We start from the raw sequence: 14,735 nt of genomic DNA on the forward strand, positions 1-14,735 counted from the left end.
GAGTCATGATGGAAGATGACAAAAGAAATCTTGCAAACAGACTGGAAGAAAAGAGTACTGCATTAACAAGGATCTCAAACATGCAGATGGATACACTTTCTCAAATGATGAACCTTCATCATGAACTTAATATGAAAGATATTGAGATCTCTACTCTGAGGATACAGAATGAACAATTACAAAATGAACTGAACAAAGAAAAGGAGATAGTAGAAAATCTCAACAAGTCAAGTGAAGCCATAAAGTACTTTGAACAGTTGCTAAAATGCCAAGATCAATGCATGATATGTCAGGACTTAGATACAACAGCACTGAAGTTGGTGAATCATCAAAGAGTGTTGAGCAAAGAAGTGACAAAGGTAAGGATTCTAAACCCACTTGTCATTACTGTAATAAAAAGGAACATACTGCTAATATTTGCAGGAGTAGAAGAATCAATCAGCCAAACACACATAAAAGCAAGAGTTACTGTCACAAGTGCAAAATGCAAGGACAATGACACAAGATTGTAAATCCAAAACCCCAAGAACACAAAGATTTGATGGACATTGTCATAACTGCAAGAAATATGGACATAGGGCATTTGAATGCAGATCAAAGCCCATGAGGACATCAAATCAACCAGAAAAAGGCAATGAAAGCCACTACCATTGGGATTATAATACCAGGTACAGTTGTCACTATTGTCAGGAATATGGACATACACCCCAAAATTGCATAAGAACACATTTCAAAGGAAACTATAAAAGATGGTTGAGCCAAATTACATGTTTCAGTTGTTTGAAAACTAGTCATACCAGCAAGAACTGTCCTAGAAGGTCCAAAGCACCAAATACTGAAGCCAACAAAGGAAAAGAAAAGATTGATGTCATAAGAGGACAAATGAATAAGACTTGGAAGAAGAGAGATGAGTACAATACATCAAGCAAAGAGATCACTTCACCTAACGGGTAAGTGATCACACTTCATCAAACTAAGCATAAGGGAGATATATGGGACTAATATACAAAGATATATCATACATCAGTCCCAAGACAAAGAAGCACTAAAAAGAAGAATTAAGCATAAGATAAGATGCTAAGACTAAAATTCAAACAATGATGCTGAGTCGTCTTTGAATACCGGGTAAAACTGCTTTGGATGTCAAGTTAATCAACAAAGTTAGTAGATGCCGAGTAAGCATAGTTGTCGAATAGATGCCGAGTTGAAAAACATTTGGAAGCCGAGTGACAGGTGTAGGCACCAAAATGCATTAAATGCAAAAGTTTCTTCTGTCATTTAAAAGTAAAATTCAATTCATTCTTGAGCCATTCAAACGAAGAGCGATTATTTTGAGCACGTCTGAGCGATTTTCAAGCTTTCAACCAGTGATTTGCAGCAATTCAGCATCTACCCAAGTGATCAAAGTATCTATCCAGGTATTTCCTTCAAGTGTCAAGTTTTACAGTTTGAAAAGTTTTTCTTTAAATTGTTGAAACCCTAGTTCGGATAAAAATGGCGACAAGCTCAAAAACGACCCAAGAGAAAATGAGTCATGAAATTCAACTTGTCAACAACGAAGTAAAGCAACCTGAGTTTAGACCAATACCAGAGGTTGCATACAAAAATGATCCCGCTGGTGCCCTATTCGCCATCCTTGAAAAAGTTGTCATGGTTCAGGATGTGCAAAAATGCTATAATTGTAAAATAGGGGCCATAGGAGATTTGGAAATCTTTAATGCCTATGACAAACTCTGTGATAATGGTATTCTGAAAGATGATTTTTCTGTCATAGAAAAGAAGGGTTTAACCAAAGCCCTAGTTTTTCCAATAGTATTCAAAAATGAGTGGATACGCATTATACTCAGCAGAATCCATGATGGATCATTCTGGTTAGAACAAGGGAAAGTCAAGATTACCAAGAAGATGGTTCATAGGGTTACTAGCTTTCCAACCCTAGATCGGCCAAAAACCTTGAGAAGCGAAAAGAAGGAAACAATTGAGAAGAACAAAGGAGCAAAGTGGAACAATAGAGGCATGACTATACACACCATAACTGATCCCCTTTTAAATTTTGCTGTAAGGATCATATCACATAAGTTTTACCAATCCAGCAGGTTAAATAGTGTACCATGCATAGTAGTAGACGTGGCACATAAACTTGTAAAGAAAGATCACACTTATGATCTTGTAGAGCTCTTGTTGCAACAGATTAATGAAAATCTTGGAGCTATTAGAAAATCCAAGGGAGCACAGTGCAAATTTGGTTCAATGTTGGTTTGTATGTTCTTCTATGTAATGAAGGAATTCCCTTCATTTGGCAAAGTCAAATGGAGTCAAAATAAAACCATCGTTGATCAAATTAATGATTTCATTGCACAAATGGAAGATAGCTTTGACGATCAAATGTCTATCTATTTTGAGGATTTCAAAAATGCAATGAAGAACATAATGAGGATACCAGTCTCACTGGTAGAAAAGCATATGAATGACATATGTTTTCTTGTTGATATTGATTACATCTACATTCAAGGAGTCCTTCCAAGGACAAGATAGCTTAGACCATTAGGATATGAGCTTGATGTTGACCAAGCTTCTGCAGCCATCACAGCTTTACTTGCAGAGGAAATGGACAAATCTGCCAAGGTATTTGGGACATATGACATTGTAAAATCAAGAGTTGTTACAGAACTCAAGACAGCCTCAGCAGTAAAGAAAAAGGACAAGTTGGTAAAATAGATAAAGAAGAAATTTGGTGTTGAAGAATCAAGTGCAACAGGTGAAGAAGAAGAGATTAGTGAAGGAGAAGAAGAAGGTGAGCCAGAACAAGAGCCGCTTGAACTACCTCAAAGACAAGGAGAAGAAAAAGATGAGAGTGCCGAGGAAACAAAAACCAAGGAAGCACCCATCAGAGGCAGAGTCATTAAAAGGAAAACAAAGACCTCTCCTGCTTCTCAGCCCCCACCAAAGAAAGCTATTGTGCAAACACCAAAGAAGCCAACAACCAGAGCTACAACAAGGGCCTCTACCCAGAAGGCTAAAGAGGAAGCCATAAAGAAGAAAAACACAAAGGCATAAGAAGAGCCAAAGAAAAGGAAAAGATATGTGGCCCAACCTGATACTGATGAAGAAGATCAGACTGAAGATGTAAGTCCTCCTAAATCTTCAATTGATATATTATGTAAGAAGATTAAGAATGGAGACAAATGAAATGAAAAAGATTGATTTCAATAAGTTGAGTAAAGAGGAACAAAATAGCATAGAAGAATCAGTCTATGCATTTATGGCACAGTTCAAGTATACACCTCTTGAACTAGATGGACAGTTGCCAAAAGAATTGTCTAAAATTATAGAAGAAAAATGGCATTTATGCGAAATGATGGAGAAACAGATGAGGGAATCAACCCTAGCAAACCTATTGCCTGATTTGACAAAAGAACAGGTAACTCAAGTAGTCAAAAGGCACAACAAAAGGTTTACACCTAAATATAGGGCATTCTCCATCCTGCAAAATAAAATTGAAGAAGTTGTGCAAAGAACAACAAGAGTATGGAAAAACTTGTACAAAACATTTGAAGATGTTCTTGAAGAAATATACAAAGAAGAATCTGTTGCTAAACCCAAAGAAAGAAGAAAGAAGAAAGAGGAGAGAAAAGAAAACTGAAGAAGAGAAAAAGGTTGAAGAAGAGGAAAATAAGAAAGAAAGAGAGGAGGAAAGAAAAGATGAAGACAAAGGAACTGATGAACAACAGAATGTGCAAAGCACACATCTTTCACCTCCTAGCTCGCCGCACTCACCTACCACACCTACAGAAATCATAAAGATTAAGGATGTTGTTGATAATACATGTCAAAACATCAATCCATTAATTGCAACGGATCTTACTAAGATCCTTGACCAAACAAATCTACAAGCACAATTGTGTACAAATCCCATATTGGTCAGTGCGGATAATCTTCAAAAGTCAGAAGATAAACTCAAAGAGGTCAAGGTGCCATCACAACAACCACCTCAAGTCATTCAAACTACTGGGCTTACATTTCTACCACCTCCGTCACCACCAAGATTAGTCACTCAAATTCATTAGGAGCTGAGTGCAACAACAGAGGTAATCACAGGGACAACATCTCAGACAGTGAATACACCTCCAGCAGTAGTAACACAACAAAAAGGAGACAAGCAAGAAGAAGAGGAGAAGGAAGAAACCCAAAATAAAGAGGAGTCTGCAATACAAACTTTGGTTAAATTATTGAAAACAGCAACTCCCACCAAACCCAGTCATGAGCAGACTACTGAAAAGATAACTTTACATGTCAGTACTCCACGTTCAAGTTCTACAAGGGTAGCCAGGACCATCCATTATGGTATTCCTGAGCTTGATGAAGAAATCAAAATACCCTATTATGATTCAAGCACTCTCAATGAGGAAAAGATGAATGAAATACAGAGTGCATTGGATAAGAGGAGGAGACAAGAGGAAATGAGAAAAGACTACAAATACAAGCAGGCAATGAATGAAATAAAAGATATATTCATGGATGCTTTTAGTCTTCAACCTCCAGATGAAAACAGGCCAATACTTGAGCAATTATCTGATATAGTTGACCAAGTAAATAATGAAGACCATGATACTAATGTAAAACTAATGGTATGGTCAGAAAAGAAGTTTATAGGAAAAGTCAACCAAAAAATAGCTAACAACATAATTTTGGGAGAGGTTGACCTAGCCAAGAAATTGGAAAATGTAAAAAGTATATTAGGGAACATATTTTCCCTTTACAGCAAATTTTGTGATTTTTCCAGGTTCACACACGAAATAAATCAAAAAAATTTTGAACTTTGAGAGTAAATTAAAACTCTCCAGCATGCAACTACCCTCAGATCTTGCATAGAGTGAAAAGCAATTTTCTCATACATTACACACTCAAAGGGAATTAGCTGCATTATCAACAGAAGAGGCCACTATCAAAGAAAAGCTGATGCAAATTCAAGCCTCCATTACTCCTCACTTAGAAGTCTTGCACAAGGAGAAAATGTATGCAAAAATAGTCCTAAAGAAGGATCCTAATATTTCTACACATGAAGGGCTAGTTGATCTCGCAGTAGAGCTTGCAATCCAACAAAAGTCATTGGATATTGCTTTAAATAATTGGGATGCAGCTCTCCAAATACTCCTTGAGGTAAACAAGACATTTTTGGCCAAACATTGCATTACTATTTAGGACCCTTTAACATAAGTATCAAAAAGGGGGAGATAATATGTTGAAGATATATTAAAGAGAACATTAAGCATAATGGCACAAGACATTAACATGATCAACTCAGGGGGAGTCACATTTTTTATTAAGTTACACATTTTTGATAAACCTCTGTATACATATCAAGTAGATCAGAAAGCGTACTCATAACATCAGATAAATATTGCTTAGTTAAGTGTTTTTGACACTCATGTCAAAGGGGCAGATTGTTAGTCTAAAAATGGTTTTGACATTTGAGTGCCAACACACTTAACCACCTTTCACATTGAAGCCAAGTACACTGTGTATGCCAAGCCACAGCATGTGCCGAGTCAGGAAATTCATCAGGTGCCGAGTGATCTTCAGGTGCCGAGTGAAGATCAGGTGCTGAGTAAGTACAGGTACCGAGCATGATCTAAGTACTGAGCATTATTCAGGTGTCGAGTCTTAAAGGATGCCAAGCAAGATAGTAACATATACAGAAGCTAAGCTACAGTAGGTGCCGAGCATCAGAAAGCAGTAAGTGTCGAGTAACTCAGAATCAGCATATGAGTTTGAGACTTCACAAACTCAAATGTAAACCATTTTTCTAGCCGACATAAGACAAATCTTGAAGGATCTAAGTGATAAGATCAAATCATTTATATTTCCTATGCAATCTTCATGCAGCCAATAAGAAAAATGGAGAAGGCATGCAACCAACAAGAGATGTGCAAGAAATAAGCGAAAAATCAGAGATTAAATATGGATCGTAGATCCATACCTAACCCTAATTTTTTGAGTGTCTTTATAAGGAAGACAAAATCAGATTGAATATAGAAAGCATGGAAAAAGTGTATAAGGAAGTCTAATATCAGAGAGAAGAGAATCAGATCATAGAGGATCAAGATTAGAGAGAGCAGATCAAGTCCTTGTATTCAACAATCGAAGGATTGTAAGCCATCAGGTTTATCATACCTAATACTCTTTAACCATTGTATTAGAAAGGAAATCCTATGATGATAGGTTAGCTTAGCAGCTATTTTATTGATCCTTTAACTAGGTGACTAAATCTTTTTACAGGGTGACACTTCATGTAAAGAGTTTGTAAATCCTTTAACCAGGTCACTATTGATACAGTGTAAAAGCCTTTGACAGGGCAGGCCTTTAATAGGGCAGACCATCAGAAGTGGTTAAACATTATTACTATAGTGATTTTGTGGGTATCATCCCCACCCCAATTTTACCTTCTTATTTCTGGAGGGTTTCTGGGTTACCAAATCTTAAGTGTTATGTGGTGATGCATATTGATTTCTTATGATTGCTTAATATTTATATGCATACATGTTCATTTCAAAAATATGTTATTAAGGTTTTGAAACAGTTAAAAGTTTAGTTCTTCTGATTCACCCTCCCCCCCCCCCCCCATCTCAAAAGCATTCTTTCCAATAAGATAATCCAACACTTTAAAGGTATGTTCTCTACATGTGTTGACCTGAGGCTTTGAAAATGGGTATGTAAATACAACAACAGAGAGATTTTAACTGCAGCTAATTTGGTGTACATGTGTAGCAAAGGCAAGCATGTCAACCATTTTTCATTACCTCTTATGTGAAGAATGAAAGCCATTAAAAGTAACTAATTTATTAAATCAATTGTAAATCATTGCATTCCAAGAAGACCATTCAAGTCCAATTCTAAATATGACAATACGCATCAAGTAGAAGTTGAATCTCTTTAGAAAGACCATTCAACTCCAATTCTGAACATGAAAATACGCATCAAGTAGAAGTTGAATCTCCTTAGGAACGTCGAATGGAAGAATTTTTTTAAAAAGAGGGAGTTGCATTCAGTTTTAATAAAAGAGGGAAGAGCATCGAAAATTAGGGAGGCTGTTGTGAACAAGAAAGAGAAGTGGGTTGTGGGTAAAGACAAGGAGATGTAAGGAGGAAGAAAATAGCGAAGAAGGGTGCAGTAAGAGGGAAAATAACCCAGTGCCTACAAACTAATAAGTGTGTGGGAAGATGAAAATAGAGGGACAAAAAGACAAAAGAGTGCATACCAGAAAAAAATAAAAAAAATAGAAGACTACAAAAGAATAATGTATGGCTGAAGAAAGATGTGGATTGTGTTTCTTGTTTGGATTCATCACTAACTACAGAAAAGTGAATCTTTGTCAAAGACAAATTTTAGAGTTCAATATTTGCAAATGGATGCCATTATAATATAGGTTATTTTTTGCGAGCTTGATCAAATCTCTCTGGATGCACAAGGACTTAAAACTATGAACAGTTTATATCAAAAACTTGTTAGTTTAAGTCGAGCATTGCCATTCCTATTTGGAGGCTGATGTATGTGAATGGTTTTGATAGGCCATAAACACTAGTTTTTGGTTTTTGGGTCTCTATCACAATAGTAGAATCCATTCAGTTAGATAAAGAAAGTTTTAACTAACCTGGTGTGTATTTAGTTCCAAAGGCTGATGTTCCAGGCACAGTAGAGAAGATAAAGTTATCAATGTGATATTTGTAGTCTTGAAAAGACTTTCCTCATCAAGAATTCCTACACAAAACAATGCATACCCAATTGTAGTCAATCCATGAAAACAATTTTTAGTATAGCATCTACTTAGTTTTAGTTTAAATAATATAAGACAGAAAAATACAGACAATGAAAACTTGAAATATATTAATACCCACGACTTCAAGTTTTTGTACCTTCAATAAAATCACTCTGGTTCCAACATGTTTATTGAATTACCCAAATATATTGTATGATCCATGAGTTCCAAAACTCTAGCCATTTTCTTGAATGTAGATCAAATATTTGTCACTTTTTATTGCTTTATATATCCACCTAGCTCCCCACAATAGTTCATCCTAAGAGAACACCCAAGAAAATCAATTCAACTAATATTTTGCTACACTATAATCTTAAAGCATACCACATTTAATTACTTTTACCTCTAACCCTAAAGAAGAGAAATAGAATTTATGGACTGTAGACTCAAGCAAGTTACTATAAGATCCTCTATGCTTATTAGCAAAATTAAAAATATAAAATAGGGAGGTCGATGAGCTACTCAACAAAAAATACAATTTAGTAAGATTGGATTCATGAAGCTGCAATAGGCAATGGAAACTTCCTCTAATCTCATAGTAGATGGAAGCACCTAAAGATAAAGTAGGTCTCAATCTCTATCTTGGATATGGTGCAAAGGTGACACACTCGTTCCTCTCTGGTCAGGTGGTGATCATTCTGGCAACCAAGTCAAAGTGATCCAACTCTAAAAGGCCCCAGGGTGATGTGCAAGGCATGGCTCCAATGTTGACTCAAGTAAGAGGGATGAATAGTAATGCCATCACAGATCACCAGAAAGTGTTGTGAGTAGAGGCAGTCTAAGGGCGTAACCACCAAGAGGGCTCATCCAAGTCTTGGAGATGTGCTACTTGAAAATGTCAAGTCTAATGTGTCCATTCAACTCGTGCCAAGAAGGGAGGAGATGGGTGGGAGCATCCAAGGAGAATTGGTATGGCGAAAGATGATCGATGTCAATCTCAGTCGAGCTCTATAAAATAGCGGCCTAGGTATACCAGGAACAAGCCTTAGTTGTCCCCACCAAGCTAAAAATGTCCATAGAGGAATGGTAAAAGGTACGAGTATTTGTTTTTGAGAAGGTAAATGAACCATCTCGATCAAGACCCAATCAGAATCAAGAATAGATGGTCCCCAAATCACCGCACCAAAAAGAACTATGGGTCTAACCAAAGATCAATCTAAATATAAGTTTGAGAAATATGGTATGAAATGCTATAGCAGTAAGCTTATGAAATACAATGAAGTCATTACTGCATCAGTGATGATAGCACTAGGGCAGCGTGCTGTTATAGTGGTAACGTGCAGCTATAGGAGTTAATGCACTCATTGAGCAGTCTCAAATCAAAAGAAGTGATGAGCAATAAAAGAAACATTAATATAATGAATATTATTGATATCTCATGAAAGGAAATTGTGGTGTATAAAGTGACATGATAGTACAATAGAGGTGTTATGATTAATAATACCATTGGCAATTGCAAAAGATTATTGTTTGATGGACTATATAAGTGCACAGCCTTGAATGACAGTCAACCATGTTTATAGTTAATACTAATGATGATCAACAAAGTCATATATTATGACAATGTCACCAAATATGCTATTAAAATAGAGATAAAAATAAACCCTAGGATTTACTCACTAAAGTATCGTGCTAAGAATAAATAAGCATTTACAACAACTCACTAATGTATCATGCTAAAAGACAATGAGCATTTATAGTACACAAATAAGCAAATAGAAATCCCAAAGAATTTGTTGTAGATTTCTTCAAAATGGAGATGCATGGTGGTTTACTAAGTAATAGCATACAAATCAATTATGTCTCGTGGCAGATAACATCTTCCAAAAGACAATAAACAATAAGAATCAAGTAAGCTATTGTTATTAAAAAGTGCAGGGACAGAAGGTGTTGATAAAACATTCTAAGATTAAAAAGAACTTGCCTCGTGTTCATGACTAATGGCTAACATCTTCCCTTGATATAGCTTGTGTTGTCCAAGGCCTTGTGAACAATGAAACAAAACAATTTTTAGGTCCTTCTCTGAAGCTTCATTTTGAAATTGGTGAACCTGCATAAACAAATATAAAAAAACAATTATAAGGTATCATGATGCCATCACTTATTACCAATAACTTGTTTGAGTATGTTTTCCACCTATGAACTATTTTTGTAAATGAGATCTTTCCTCAGCTTTCATAAATTTTCTAACCTTATAATATAAAGGGAGTGGTCCCCAAGAATAAGAAACTAGTGATTAAAGCAAACAAATAAGTATCAATAATGATAAGAGTCTATAAGTCTCAAATAAGTGAGTAAAAATCCAATTCACAATGATAAATAAGTATAGTTAACATGAAAAAACGCGTCTATAAGACTACTATTTAGTCATAAATTTATTAGAGATTCATAATATAAAATACCCAAAATGGATTCAGTCCAGATGCATTCTCCACAAAGTTAATAAGATCAGAAGAGAAAATATTATCTCTTAATAATATGATATTTCCACTGACATTCAATGTCTTCAAATTTCAAAATCAACATTTATCATTTTTATTGTCAGTTTATTTTCAACATGAATAAGACATTGAGACCAATATAAACTATGAACTCAAGCAAGAATCAAGTCCAAAGGGATTGTGATGACTTGGAATGGAATACTCTTCACCATATTCCAGAAAATAGTGTTCTAAAACAATTTAGGGTTCACCTATGAGAGGAGGACCTAGATTCATATCTCTATTACTAAATCTTTCCTAATATCAAAAGCTATTTGACAAAGCATATTGAGCTCAAATTATTTGGAAAAATCCTTATTCCTATAGATGTTGTATAAATCCATAGTATGTTGAGTCTACCAATAAGCTAAGTTGAGCTCAGATTATTTCTGCAAGAAAGCAAAAACTTCCTTTTTCTGATAGTGTTCGAACAGCTCAAATGCCATAGAAACATAATGTTTATTGTTAACTATCATATCCTTTGTATGTATATGCATATTAAAAATCTCATTATGGTTTAACGAACTTCCTCCATTAAAACTATTGGCTTTCATATTATGCTAACTTTACAAGAAACTACAAAATAAATGTGTCATATCATATGAAAACATCTGTAGATTTAAGTTGTCTCAGACTAAGTGTAAATTTGATGATAATCTGAAGGAAAATACAAAAAGATTGGAAAGACAAGTTAATTATTCAACAATTTTCCAGGTCATGCTATTTGTTAAAGAGAAAGAATCTAGAGATGATTATGTATCATCTAATATATAATATAATTAAACCAAACCTATTCATTCACATTCAAACCTGTAGAATTTATTAAAGCAGAGAGAAATCAATAATAGAGAAAGGGATATTACACTAAATAATTGAACAATCTAACCCACTCAATGATCAGCATGAAAGGAAAACTGAATTCTCTATTTTGACATAGTATACTCTGTTTTTAGAATGGTAAAAAAAAGAAAAATTATGTTGTTTTTGTTATTTTACCACATTAATGTAAGCTTCTATGTTTTATGTGGTATTTATGATATAAATTTAATGGAATAGTTAGCATATTGGCTAATAATTTAAATTGTCTCTTTCTTTCTATAATTTTCAATCAATACACTAATTTTTAATTATTACTACCAAAACCCTTGATTATCTTAATAGCAAGTAGCCCTCACATAAGACACACCATGTTTCTTCTCCTTTATGGGAAGGAATACATCAGGGGTCTGACGATGAAAGTCTTAATTCAGAATACCAACAAGCACACTCTAATGACATGGAATCTATATCAGTCCCCCTTCAGACAGCAATTGTTCCAGAACAAAACACGCTTGTAGATCTCCCTTCAGCTTATGAGAATTTATATATTTATCAGTTATCCTGTCAGTTTCTCAAACCCCCCTGGCCTTACGAGAATATCAGAAAGGGGCTAAGAGTAGAGGAGACCGAAAATCCAAAAGCACTAAAGCCAAAGATGAGTTAAAGCTACATATAAGAGTTTGATTTTAAAGTTTGTGCATTCATGGAGATATACTAGAGTCGTGTAAAATAAAATCAAAATGTGACAAGTTTACATGAATCAGGATTTCTTTAGGGCATACAACTCACTATAAATAGAAGACTGAAAATATTATCATAACATATATAACAGATGAGAAATTATTCAAGTCATACAGGTCAAGGATAAGGTAAAGAAGCAAAAGCATTGTTATGGAGTTAACAGATTACAGTGAAGTAAACCTTAAAGACAGTCTAAATGTAGTAAATATCACAAATGATGCATAAGAGACTGATTGACATCAAAAGTATATTACTATTATTCATGTGATTTAGAAACCATGTAGAAAATCAAAGAGAAAGGGGATATCACAGAAATAAGGCAGCAATATTACAGTCAGTGGGAGCAAAAGGTACAGTCACACTCAGCCTGGCGGTGTGGTAAAACTATATTTGTTAAAACAAATTCTAAGGGTGGTCAATCTACTGATATATAGATAGGTAAAAGAAGCATACGTATTTCTCAAGTACCTATCACAAGGAATTTTTGATCAAACAACTTTGAAGAAACTGAAACTTTCAAAGCAACTTTTAGATATGTCTTCACAGGCACCTACAACCATACCAACACCATCTCCAGGTGCATCTCAAATGAACAATATATCTACTTCTAGTAAGCCCATCAAATTCTTAACTAATCGAGACAAAGGTAGGAAGTATAAAACAACAAAGGCTACTATAAATCAGACAAGACAAGGTATTGCGTGGTCGACATTTTAAGATCAGGCAGCTGTTAGTTTGGTTTATGATGTTGGCCCTGATTGAGAGCTTGTGAGTGATAAATCCTAGCTTGCAAATGAAAGTGACATATGCTGAAGCACAAATATCCCATACAAGTGCAATTGAATACTGTATAAAAATCAAAGACTATAACAGCGACACGCAATCTTCATGTTGAGGCTCACTCTCACACTAATTGGTTTTCTTCAACAATAATAAGCAAGTGGAAGCATAATCTCCTAGAGCCCATGTAAGAAGAGAACCAAAAATGTTATATTGTATCCAAGTTCACAATAGACCAATTGATTATCAGGTGAGACTTTCGCCTAGAAAACCTTGTTCGATGATTGCCAAACTTTTATTCATGGTTTGAAGGATGCTGACAAACTATGTGCAGAGATATGTAGAAGCCGCAAATACAATTTACTGTTGTGTTGTAAACTCTTGCCTAATGACAAGCTATTTATTAATGCACTTTCCTTTTTTTCATTGTTCTGATCTCTTGCTTCCACAGTTGTGAGTCTGTGGCACTCTTGCATATGTTTCTCAGACTGCATGGGTTCAAAGTAGAACAAATGCAGGACAACATACTATTTGGGAGGTCCCTGAACAAGAAAAAATATAAAGAGGTGATAAAAAATACCTCATTAGAGAAGAATCTGGAAAATCTTCCCTTCAGTGATCTAACTGAAATCGGGAAGCGAGGTGTTAATTTGAGTAGTGATCAGAAACAACATACATAACTTGCCTGTGCTCTGTACCAGGATGCTTATATTTATCTTTTGGATGACCCTTTCAATGCTCTTGATGCTCCTACTGCTACTAACCTGTTTAAGGTTCATAAATGATGTTGATTTTTCTCTATTATATTGCATGGAATTTGTAGGAAAGGAATAGCAGGGAAGGCTTAAAGAATAGCAGTCAAAGATGCCAATTTGTGGGGATGACAAGAGGCACCAATATGCCAGCTTTTTGGGATAGCCTGAAAGTGGTCCATGGATGAGGACCATTAAGAACAAACTTAGACTAGCATGGCATGTGTGAACTTTTCTTTGCTTAGTTACGATTTTAAGCAAGAAATTTTGCATAGTTCACCAATAATACCTAAGATGAGTTTCCTAAACTCTAACTCATATGATAGCATCAAAGCTTTGAAATTTTGTAAATTATAGCAATTTATCTTGAAGATGCAACCAAAGATACTGGTGCTTTGAAAATGAAATGAAAACATGGACTCAATCATGGTGGGGTGTATGGCCTATAAGAGGTTAAAAAATTTGAGGCATGCAATATATATGCAACATGAGACTCTCTCCTTAAGCTAGAGGAAAGTTTAATGTAACTATTTTGAGGGAATTTGAAACTGATGTTATGACAAGCTATTTGTTTTTGGGCATTCTGACCTTGGATAATCTCTGACAAGCATTATCTCTCATGATGATTGATTATGGCTCAGATGAATCTTTTATTTCAGATGTAGGCAGAGATAATTGGTGAACATTCCTCCTTCATTCTTGCGGATTAATTTCTTTACTTTTTAAGTTCACATTTTAGGGAATAGTACAGACCACTCAATCATAGTGGGTTCTATGGCCTATAAGAGGTTAAAAAATTCGAGGCATGCAATATATATGCAACATGAGACTTTCTCCTTAAGCTAGAGGAAAGTTTAATGTAACTATTTTGAGGGAATTTGAAACTGATGTTATGACAAGCTATTTGTTTTTGGGCCTTTTGAACTTGGATAATCTCTGACAAGCATTATCTCTCATGATGATTGATTATGGCTCAGATGAATCTTTTATTTCAAATGCAGGCAGAGATAATTGGTGAAGATTCCTCCTTCATTCTTGCGAATTAATTTCTTTACTTTTTAAGTTCGCATTTTAGGGAATAGTACAGACCAGTCAAAGCTAAAGAAATCAGTATAAATCTATCGTTTGGAAACCAAACAACAGGAATTGCAGATGTTCGACACTTAATGCAATGAAAATAAATGAAATACTGATAAATCTCTAAATTGTCTATCATTTTTTCCTCTTTCTATTTATGGATTGTAGAGTGTAACCAAAAATATTGATGCTAAAGATATTCACATAGTTACTTCTAGAAGCACTCTACCTCATTATGCTAGAACTTTTGAAACAAGTTCCCTATATAGC

General features: G+C 35.0%; 1 pseudogene; it reads right to left on the reverse strand.

Annotated features, from left to right (window-relative positions):
- LOC149576708 (linoleate 9S-lipoxygenase-like) overlaps positions 1 to 14,735 on the reverse strand; it is a 37,333-nt pseudogene that overhangs the window by 11,070 nt on the left and 11,528 nt on the right.

The sequence above is a fragment of the Cupressus sempervirens genome, chromosome 1 (assembly GCF_028749045.1).
Source record: "Cupressus sempervirens isolate cs-2001-9-10 chromosome 1, ASM2874904v1, whole genome shotgun sequence".
Lineage (NCBI taxonomy): Eukaryota > Viridiplantae > Streptophyta > Pinopsida > Cupressales > Cupressaceae > Cupressus > Cupressus sempervirens.